General features: G+C 31.5%; 1 long non-coding RNA gene across 1 annotated transcript; it reads left to right on the top strand.

The window, feature by feature from the left end:
• The first annotated feature begins 7,885 nt into the window (after window positions 1-7,885).
• LOC123919995 lies at window positions 7,886-8,382 on the top strand. Its single transcript, XR_006813376.1, has 2 exons — window positions 7,886-8,042; window positions 8,148-8,382. It is a non-coding gene; the product is annotated as an uncharacterized LOC123919995 (long non-coding RNA).
• The last annotated feature ends 2,383 nt before the right edge of the window (window positions 8,383-10,765 follow it).

Raw genomic sequence — 10,765 nt, 5'->3', positions numbered from 1 at the left:
CGATAAATAAGAGCGTAAAAAACATCCGGGGAAAATTTGGACATCCTAATTATGTTGGACCTCTTTAATAGTCATCTAAGGTTTTTCCTAACAACGTGGTTCATCATGTCAAAACTCACCGCCGCTTCAACCAGTGGAATTCCTCGTTTTGAAAACGAGGTAAAAGACTAACATTTTGATGTTGTTGGGTGGGAGAAAATTGTCCATGACAGGAAGATTGATATTGATAATTACGAGCATAAAAAATTTCGTAAAAAAATTTCGTAAAAAAATTTGTCCGTCCACTTTTAAGTACTTTCAAATATTTATGGATACACGGAAAAAATGATATTTTTTCAACAAATCTAAAAATGTATTTCTTAATATGCAATTGTGTTTAGGCGTTAGACAAGTCATCATCAAGTGGTTTTACAAAGCTATTACAATTACAACCACGTGAGACAATTGGATTCATGTATCACTGTTCCATCAATTGGTCTCATGATGAATTTGATTTTGCAACTATGTCACAATTATTGCGTTTCAGCTTTGGCCACAATGGTTTCTTCTCCAAGCATGGATTTTCTTGCTGCCGAGTGCAAAATTATGCCGAATGAAGTCTGATACATCTTGACTGAAAAGAAAAACTCTTTATCACCAATGCCTTCTTTATGTCTAAATCTATTTTGTGAAAAGACGAACTTTTTACTTCTTCACATTGCCTTTCGAATCCTTCTAGATCTTAAATATTCATTTAAGACCAATGAGTTCCGTACCTTGTGGCAATGGAAAAAGATCCCAAATATCATTGTTCTTTATGGATTTAAATCACTTTATCTATGACATCGATCTACCTTTGAGAATTTGATCTTTCTATGGCTTTATGAAAGATGATCAGATCATTATCCATCATTTCAATGTTAACCTCATGTTCATATTCCCGATGAGATACAATATATTCATCCAGTATTGTATTTCTCTTTTCTCTCGTGGATCTCCTGAATGACATATGTTCTTGAGGTGTGAGAGTTTGTTCTTCTGGAACAATTTCTTGTATGGGGAGTTAAATACTTGTGGGAATATCAATATATTCCTAACAAAGTCCATAACCATATCTCCATCCGCAAACTCGACATCCTCAAAGAATCGGCATTTCCTGATTAAAAAAACCAAACTTAATTGTGGGACCATAAAACTTGTACCCCTAAATATTTTAAATCATCCCAAAAAATAGCAACTTACGGTCCTCAAGTCCAATTTATTTTCATTTGGCTTATAAGGCCCTACTTTAACTGAACAACTCCAAACTTACAAATGCTTTAGACTACTGGACTTTTGTCTATCCAAAGTTTGTAAGGAATTTTTGTAGTAACTATAGTTGGAACCCCGTTAAAAGGACATATGCTGCAGATTTTAATTGCTTATCCCTAGAGTGATTTTGGTAATTTAGGATGAGCAATCATACTTTTTACCATGTCTTTCAGCGTCCTATTTTGTCTTTCAGCAACCCCATTCATAAAAAAATTGACATAGTGTTGTGAGGTGATACCGCCTTCCTCTAGGAATAGAAAATTATATTGGACTTTGTTCAACTAAATGGCCAAATTTACCATAATATTTACCACCACGGTTATACTTTCTCTTTTGATTCTTTAGTCGAGTTGATTCTCAACTTCAGCCTGAATAAAAATTGAACACGTCCAATGACTTTCTTGTTTCATGAATGAGATAAATGATGCCTTATACAAAATCGTCTATGAACATTATAAATATTGTTTACTATTCCAAACAGCCGCAAAGAATGGCACACAAATATCAATATTTATAAGTTCAAGGACATTTGAAGTCTTTATTGGCCGCATATCTCCTTTATTGGTTTGTTTTCCCTTTTCTATAAAATATGAGTCTGAGATTTCATTTGACACAAGTTTCTTTATTCTCCATTTGGAGATGTAACCCAATCTCTTGGGTCAAATGTACCTGAATTCTCATTAATTAAATGAAGCCATTGTGTCAAATTGAACAAAGATTATTGTAACCTGACCCAAAATCTGGAATCAAATAATTTTGAATTTTGAAACAATTTATATTTCCATTCCCAAAGAAAAAAAAAATCAATTAGGTTCAAAATAAAAATAGAAATTAAATTTCGACCGGAAAACAGTACAAAAATTGTTTCATCAAAATTCAAATATAATTTAGTCTTTATCAATAATCTAAATTTTTCAATTGCCTCAACTTGAACTGTTTTGCCGACAATTCATAAAACCTTACATAGGCACACTGTTGTTAGTTGTGGCACTGAAATCTATCCAACACGTGTGTCTAAATACCGAAGTTAAATCAACCTTAAAACAAACCAAATGCATCCCCTTAACACGCCATGTTTGACAGTTAAAGTAGTGTTTATTTATCCTTTAGCTCCACAAAAGAAAACTATTATTACCTAATTTAAATTATTTATGTTGTTGTTCCTTTTGAGGCACTGTATCCGCAACTTATCCCTCCCTTACTTGCACAACCTTTTATTTTAATCGCTCTTTATTTATCTGTTATTTATTTAAATTGCTTTTTACTTCCAACTGTCAAACTCTCTTAAAACCAACAAAGTGAATGCAAAACACTTTTACTTTCAAAATTCCTAAGCGAAACTAGTAATTTTGGCATAATCCATGTGGAGACGATAACTTACTACTTTATTACTTGATAACGATTCTGTGCACTTGCAGAAACGACCATCAAATTTTGGGCGCTGTTTTCCGGGGATTGTGTTTACAAAATCATTAGCGTAGTTTAGGAATTCTAAATTTTAAAGAATAAACAAAAAATTTAAAAATCCGTTATTGCAAAAATTAAACTATCAAACGATTCTGGCTAAGGATAAGGCTTGGTACTTAAGCGATGCTAGTGATCCATCTCCCTTAATTGTGCTGCTAAAGGTATCTTCTTTAGTGCATGCAGGAATCAGGTGCGAAAGTCGTAGACTACGATCCGGAACCAGGAAGAACCTTGAGACAGAGACTAAAGGCTATAAGACAAAGACAAGCCCTGGCAGAACCACCTAGACGTACTATGGGAGATTATTGCAAGAGATCCGACATGAACAAATATTTGTCGAATTCAGACCAGCCAACCCTGTAAATTTCGACATCAAGGGTAATGTTCTAGCAGGACTTCTTGAAAACCAGTTCGATGGAAGAGCTAACCGAGATCCATGGGACCATCTTACTCAATACTCTGAGACCTGTCGGATCCAAAAGGTGCCAGACCAAATCACTGAAGATCAAAAGAAGCTGCGACTCTTTGCTTTTTCTTTAACGGGTATGGAAAAAGAATTGCTTCAATGCTTGCCCAGTGAAACCATCCAGATGTGGAAGGAGATGGAAGACAAATTTCTGGAAAGATTATTGACTCATAACCAGTTCTAGAAAAGAAAGGCAGATATAACAAACTTCAAGCAGCATGATACTAAAACCCTAGGAGAGGCCAAACCATAGCACGGATATAATGGAATTAATACAAATTTTCACCAAAAGAATGCGCATACAACACATGATGCACCTTGACGCCTCAGCTGGAGGATCGATAAATGCCAAGACAGCGGAAGAAGTGAAGGAGCTCATAGAACAAATGTGTCAAAATGAATACAACATGAGCAACGAAAGAACCACTAAACCTGCTGGCATGCTGCAACTTGACAAAGAAACTACTTATCAAAAGGAGATAAAACTACTGAAAGGAAGCTGGAGAAGGCCTCACTAGAAGCCGAAGTGAAGAAGATCCAAGAAACCTGTGATTTCTGTCAAGAAAACCATCCGAATGGTTATTGTATTCCTGAAGGAGTTTCAGAGGAAGAGCAAGCCAAATTCATGGGGTTACCTACCCATACTCAGGCTGGAGAGACGATCAGAATCCTAGGTGGAACCAAAACTCTACTCAAGGCACGCAACAGGCCCAATAGCTACGAAAATCATCACCTCTAGAGGAAGTTTTCAACCAGTTTGTGAAGATGAGCCAGATTAACTTTGAGAATATGCAATCCACCGCGGTCAACTAAGGAGCCTCAATCAAGAATAATCTAGAAACTCAGATAGGTCAGTTGTCCAACCTATTATGAAAGGCTAAAATATATTTCTATATATAAATAATAAAATTTAATTAAAAAAATAATGAACTTTGATGATCACCATAACTTTTATGTGAATTTTTATTTTTTTTAGCTTTCACCACCAATTTAATCTGGTTTGAAGTCGGTTCTAGCATTAAGTGATTTCAACCAACTAACGATTGGTAAATTTTTACTAACATTAGTGATCGGTTGAGAGTTCTAAAGAGGTATATGTACAAAACATATTGATTAAAGACATTTAATCTTAATTTCAATTTTATTTATGACTTCTTACAACCCCTAAGGGCTAATAAAAATTTAAAATTGAAAGTTAACAAAACATGAAATTTTTACTTATAAACCGAAAACAAGTTCTATTCATTACATGCAAAAGAGGAAGAAAAAAAATGGCTCAATTTTTCATATTTATTTATGCTTTGATAATCTTTCTTTCTCTATTTCTTGTTGCAACTGGTAGAAGTATGCTATTTTTCACACCATTTTTTAATTTTCTAATTTATCTTATATACAATATTATATTTTGGTTCCAATTTTCTAATTTTCTATTTCTTGACATTGCAGCTCGCACTTCCTGCAAGACTGACGATGATTGTCTAGACCTATATTTACCTCCAATTTTGAAGTGTGTTGATAACCTTTGTGAGTTCAGGTTATGGCACAATAATTTAGTTTAAAAATAATCATGTTATTTTCTAGTGTATAATTTTTTATTTATTTTTAATCAAACAAACTTATTGCATTAACTGGTAAATGTTTAATACATAAGGGAATAGTCTCAAATCTACAAAAATTAGATGAAAAATTGGCCGCCCAAATAAGAGTATGAGCATTTTCGAGTGTATAATTAATTTTACTTGTATATCATAATATTCATACTTTTATAATTTACATCAAAATTAAATTTATGTTTCTCCGTTCTTTCAAATTATTATTTTTTATATAGATCGTCCTTTCACTTTTAAGAGAAAGGATAAAAGTGTATTATTATATTTTGCAAGTATTTTTGCCTTCATTTTCTTATAGAATATTTCCTTCGTCCCAAATTATAAGAAAAAAAAATTGTTTTTTTTTTCTCTCAAATTATAAGAGAAAAACTATTTTCAAGAATTTTTTTCCTTAATCTCATAAAATTTAATGCAAATTGCATTTAATTTTCTCTCTCCTCTTTTCTCAATAAATAACGACCAATAAGAATTGCATTTACATCTTTCCATGCAACTTATTTCAAGAAAAATCCACAAAAACATATTTCAAATTATCATGTTTTACTTTTTCTTAATAAGTGTGATTTTTGTTTTTTCCCTTATAATTTAGGACGGAGGAAATATATCGCAAATAACATTGTCATAGCATAATTTTTTTTTGACGAAATGTCATAGCATAATTATAACAAGCTACTATAAGACATTTTTAACCAATTTTTTTTTGGTGGGTCGCTGAAAAATTATAACATATAAATTAAATGCTAAAATTATATTATATATAACAATTGAAGTTGTAATAAGTACAAAGTTGATCACAAGAGATGAAGTGAAATATCATAAGTTTGCTCCCGTAAAAAAAAAGTTGGTCATTCAAAAATTAAAATGCATACTTTAAGATAATATTTACATGTACCAAGTGATTCAAAATAATTAATAATTAAGTTTGAACTAATACTTGCATTAAACTGATCATCAAAAAATTATATTGTATTTTACTTTGCACAATAAAATTTATTGTTTTTAAAGAAACAAAACACAAAAATTAAAAAAAGCAGTCCGAAGGACTCAAACCAGCGCCACATATTGGTGTAGGAATCTGATGACAGCCAATTATATGACATTTTTAGTAGTAGATTAGAGTAGTTTCTGTAGTAAATAAAGACCAAAAGCAAGGAAATATCAGAAAAAGTGAAGACACAAGGACCAGAAGTAAAAAAAGTGAAAAAAACAGTAAAAAAGAACAAAAATGGAATAAAGAAGCGCACCATCGTACCCACGATGAGTCTGGGCGTGGCGCGATGAGAAGACTGATAAAATTGAAGAAAATCTGCTGAAAATCTTTACCATCGTGGCACGATAGCTTGTCATCGTGGCACGATGATGACTTGAAAAATAAGCAGAAAAAGTGGTTTTGATGTATTTTATTTTATGGTGCCTTAAAGTTCAAGATTTGTTTTATGGTAGTAGCTTATAGCCTCTCTTAATAAAAATAAAGTGGAAAATCAATGCAATTTAAGTTTGGTCGTAGTTAAAAGATCAAAACATTGTCACTAAAAGCTAAGCACATTCAAAGTCAAGAATATATCACACTCCGGAGCCTGCCACGACTCGTAATGTTGTGACAAAATCGCAGTAGGCAAGTAGTAAGTAGCATCAAATGGCACGTAGAGGAGCCTGCCATGGCTTGTGTTTCTGTGCGACAACCATGGCAGGTCCAGACACCGATTTTGTCGGATTTCATCTCTTCATTTCTTGCTTAATTGCCCATTATTTGTAATAATAACCTATGGCTACAGAAGTTCACAGAATTGATTATGGTCCTTTAGGCTATAAATTTGACCTTAAGCTTGAGAAGAAAATCGCTTCTCACTCTTTGTAAACATTCTCAACTATTAAATTTTAGTTTTTATTTTTCTTGTCCTCTTTTCACCTTAAGATTATGAAAAGTAATCCAAGAATAAACTCTCAAATAATAATCCATTGATTTCGACCAACCCAGGCAAAACAAATTCTCTCATCGATTAATCACATTATTAAAAAGTTAAAACTTATTCTCTTACTCTTCTTAGGCTCTTCTATTCGCTTACCCCTATCCTACCCAAACATCTTTGCATAATATAATAAACAAATAATTAGCTGCATTAAACATGATTCTTTCATTAAAATGTGTTTAATCGTTACATTAAATAAGAGTAAAACAAATACTATGACAAAATAGTTAGCAAGACATTAAAAGTGTCAGATATTGAAGAATTTTGTACAGCTTATCTAGTAGTTTTATTGTGAAGGAAAGTTTTTTTTTTTTTTTTGTACGGATTTATTGTGAAGGAAAGTTGAGTTGAAGAAAGTTGTTACTCTTGATCAGAATTACTAGCTTGGAATGCATGGCCCACCAAGATTCCTTGTTGTGCCTCCTATCTTTTCAACTTCGATCAGTTCATCTTTTCCCGATAAAAAACATAACCAGCAAGCCTCAAATCGACCTTTTTTATTAAGTGTACCATATTGGCACGATGAATATTGCGCAGAATGAATAGTGTTCGTGGTATGAACAGTGTTTGAGGTGAGAACGATACCCGTGGTGAACAGTGTTTTATGATGAACAGTGTTGTTTGCTTGTTGGATCTAAACAAAGGAAATTATAATGGTGGAGGTTAGGGTTTATGCGGAAGCAATGCCCCCAAGGTCAGGGGCTTTGATGCCATGTAAAAAATAATAGGTGATTGATGTTATATTGTATTCCTCTGCTCAAAGTTAGTTTAAATAGAGAGGATATAATCAATTCTCTCCTTGAATTAAGAGGGAAATAGTTACAAAGTAAAATAAAAGGAAACAATAGAAATATTTAAAATCGTCTTTTTTTTTTAAGCAATCTATAGAATCGTCTATAAATAACAAAATAGAAAACTAAATATTTTTATTTTACAATAGTGATGACAATCAATATTTTTATGTGAGGTTTTGACTAAGGATAGGTGATCAATTGAGTGAACTAAAGGGGTACACGCAACATTGATTAAAGATATTTAATATTAATTCTAATTTTAAAATGGCTTCTTGCACCTCCTAAGTTTTAAAAATTGTTTAGTTTAAAGATTGAAATTTGTACTTATAAAGCGATAAAAAAATCTATTGATTATAAGCAAAGAAGGAAAACATGGCTCAAATTCTCAAGTTTTTTTATATTTTGATTATCTCTCTTTCTCTATTTCTTGTTGGAATCAGTAGAAGTATGTTATTTTCACATAATTTACAATTTTCTATTTTACCTTATACATAATAATTATGGAAAATTACCTTTTAGTAACAACTGTTTTTCTTATTTGACAATGCAGCTCGCATTCCTTGTGAATATGATGATGATTGTCCAGAGCATTTTTTACCTCCAGTTATGACATGTGTTGCTGGTTATTGTGTGTATGAGAAAGATTGTTTGTAAGCGCATAGTTTTATTTGTATTATATAATGTTTGTACTTTTATAATTTAATTTTTATTTCTTAGATGTTTCAAATGTTAACAAGCTCAAAAGTGTATTATATTATGCATGTACTTTTACCTTATTTTGCTCATTGAGGATATCAAAAACACAACTATATGATAGTAATTTAGTGCTTGAGACTTCATATAAATTGTATTTGGTCAACGTGTTAGTCAAAAAAAAGAAGAAGAAGAAGAAGAAGAAGAAGAAGAAGAAGAAGAAGAAGAAGAAGAAGAAGAAGAAGAAGGAGGAGGTTACAATGCAAATTTTGAATTTGTGGATAGTGTGGATTTAAATTGTTGGGGTATTTGTGGGTTTAGTGAATTGAGTATGAAGAGAAAGGTTACGAATTTTTGGATTTTTGAGTTTGAGAGATCAGGTTGAAGATGAAAATCATTGACTGAAGAATAGAAATGGAGGAGAAGGACTGAAGGAACAAGTAGGGTTGAAGATGAAAATCATGGGTTATGAAGTTGAAGATGGAAATTAACATTTTAAAATGTTTTTTTGTTTTTATAAAAATCAGTTTTAATAATATAAAGCCAGCTAAAAATATAAAAAAAATAAAAATAAAAAATACCAACTAAGCTTATCAGGTCATAAAAATGAAGATTTGAAGTCCAAATTGTTCACTGAGAGGGTAAATGATGAAATTTTCATATTACGAGGGGGGATTAAAAAAATGTTACCAAAGGTAATTCAAAATTCGCTCACATTAGAAGAGGTAAACATTATTTAATCCAAAAGAATATAAATAATGAAAAGTATATCTGTAACACAAAGAAAAGGGATGAGAGAAAATGATGACCTTGCGGAGAAAATAGAGAATTAGGAGAAAATGTGGTGAAGATGATGTCATTGATGTATAATACAAGTAAGTGCAGGAAAAAAGGGGTATGTATGTATAAGATAGAAAGACACTGGAGAGTAAAAAGAAATGGGCTAGTAGGAATGGATTGTGTAGCTCTTAGTAAAAAGGTGGGATGCATTAGTAAATGGTACACGATAGATATCTCATTATTACGAAGGAGAATCTATCTAGTTATTCCCCTTATTACTTCGCTACTCCTACCCCACAAATCAAATAACACATAAGCATACTAAAAATCAATATATTCTAATAAAGTAATTATTTTTAAATTTTTGAGTGTTACAATATCCATGAATTATTTTCCATAAACCATAATCCTAAAAAGAAGTGAACTATTGTTAGTAATCTCATGAAGCAACGCGTAATAGTGATGATGTTTATTCTTAAAAAAAAGAATATTATGCCAATTTGCCAAATATTGAAACTTTCCCATGAATTGGTTTGGAATTTCAAATTTGGACTGATTTTGGTTCAGTTTAAAAGTATTTAGTATTGAACCGTCATTCATTAGATCACTGTTTAAGCTGTAAAAAGTATAAGTCATAAGTGTAAATTTCTTAATAGTCTAATCGACAATTATTAAAATTTCTAATAATTTTTTGACAATATACAACTTGTACTCTTGGAGAAAGATAAATGTGTTATAAACTAATATAAATATGAGCAAAGTATAGATGAAAAAGAGAGAAAAGAAAGAAAGAATATTATATATTATTCAACACTAGGATTATGGTTACATTATAGTGATACATAATATTTATATATAGATAAACATAATGGTGCAATTACATAAGCCAATAACCTATATAAAATCCACGAATAATATTCATAACAAAATGTAAGTTTTATGTTCAACTTTCTGCTTCAATATGTTCCACCTCTATCAGAACCCAAAATTAACTCGTCACTTCTTCCTCGTTTTTCGATCTTTGTATCTGATATGGTAATATTAATAGTGACGTTGTTTGTAATTCAAAACTTTCGAGTCAATTTGCTATAACTTCTCGTGTATCAAATTTCTGTTAGGTGTAATCTACCATGCCTATTATATAGGGATGACAATGGGTAGGGTATGGGTAGGGTACTATAGTACCCATCTCGATACCCGCAGTTTGAAAAAATACCCGTATTAATCCCCATACCCGCGTGGGTAAAAATCTTTGTCCCCATACCCTATGGGTACCTAAGTACCCATACCCCGTTACCCGCAGTTTTGCAAAAAATAAATCGATCGATTGTAAAATATCATATCGTTTTAATATAATTAATTTTTTTTTTAAGATTTTAATGTTGACTCATGAAAATAATAAACAAAAAATTTATAAACCTCATGTTAAAATTCATTTCTTTGTTGACATATTCACATTGTGTTTGTATTATATTATAAATAAACATTTTTATTAAAAATGTGTAATAATTTAATAGTTGTTATATTTTTTAAAATTGATATACATATGTTATTATATAAAAATATATACAAAATAAATAAATATATATTATGTGGGTATGGGCGGAGTGGGTACTAAGGTATCCGTACCCGCACACATACCCGTTCATTTTTGCGGGTAATTACTCATACCCGTGTCCGTATCCAAAATGTGGG

This window comes from Trifolium pratense, linkage group LG4, assembly GCF_020283565.1.
Source record: "Trifolium pratense cultivar HEN17-A07 linkage group LG4, ARS_RC_1.1, whole genome shotgun sequence".
NCBI classification, from domain to species: domain Eukaryota; kingdom Viridiplantae; phylum Streptophyta; class Magnoliopsida; order Fabales; family Fabaceae; genus Trifolium; species Trifolium pratense.
Note: the sequence above shows the minus strand (reverse complement) of the source record. Positions and strands in the feature narration are given on the sequence as shown.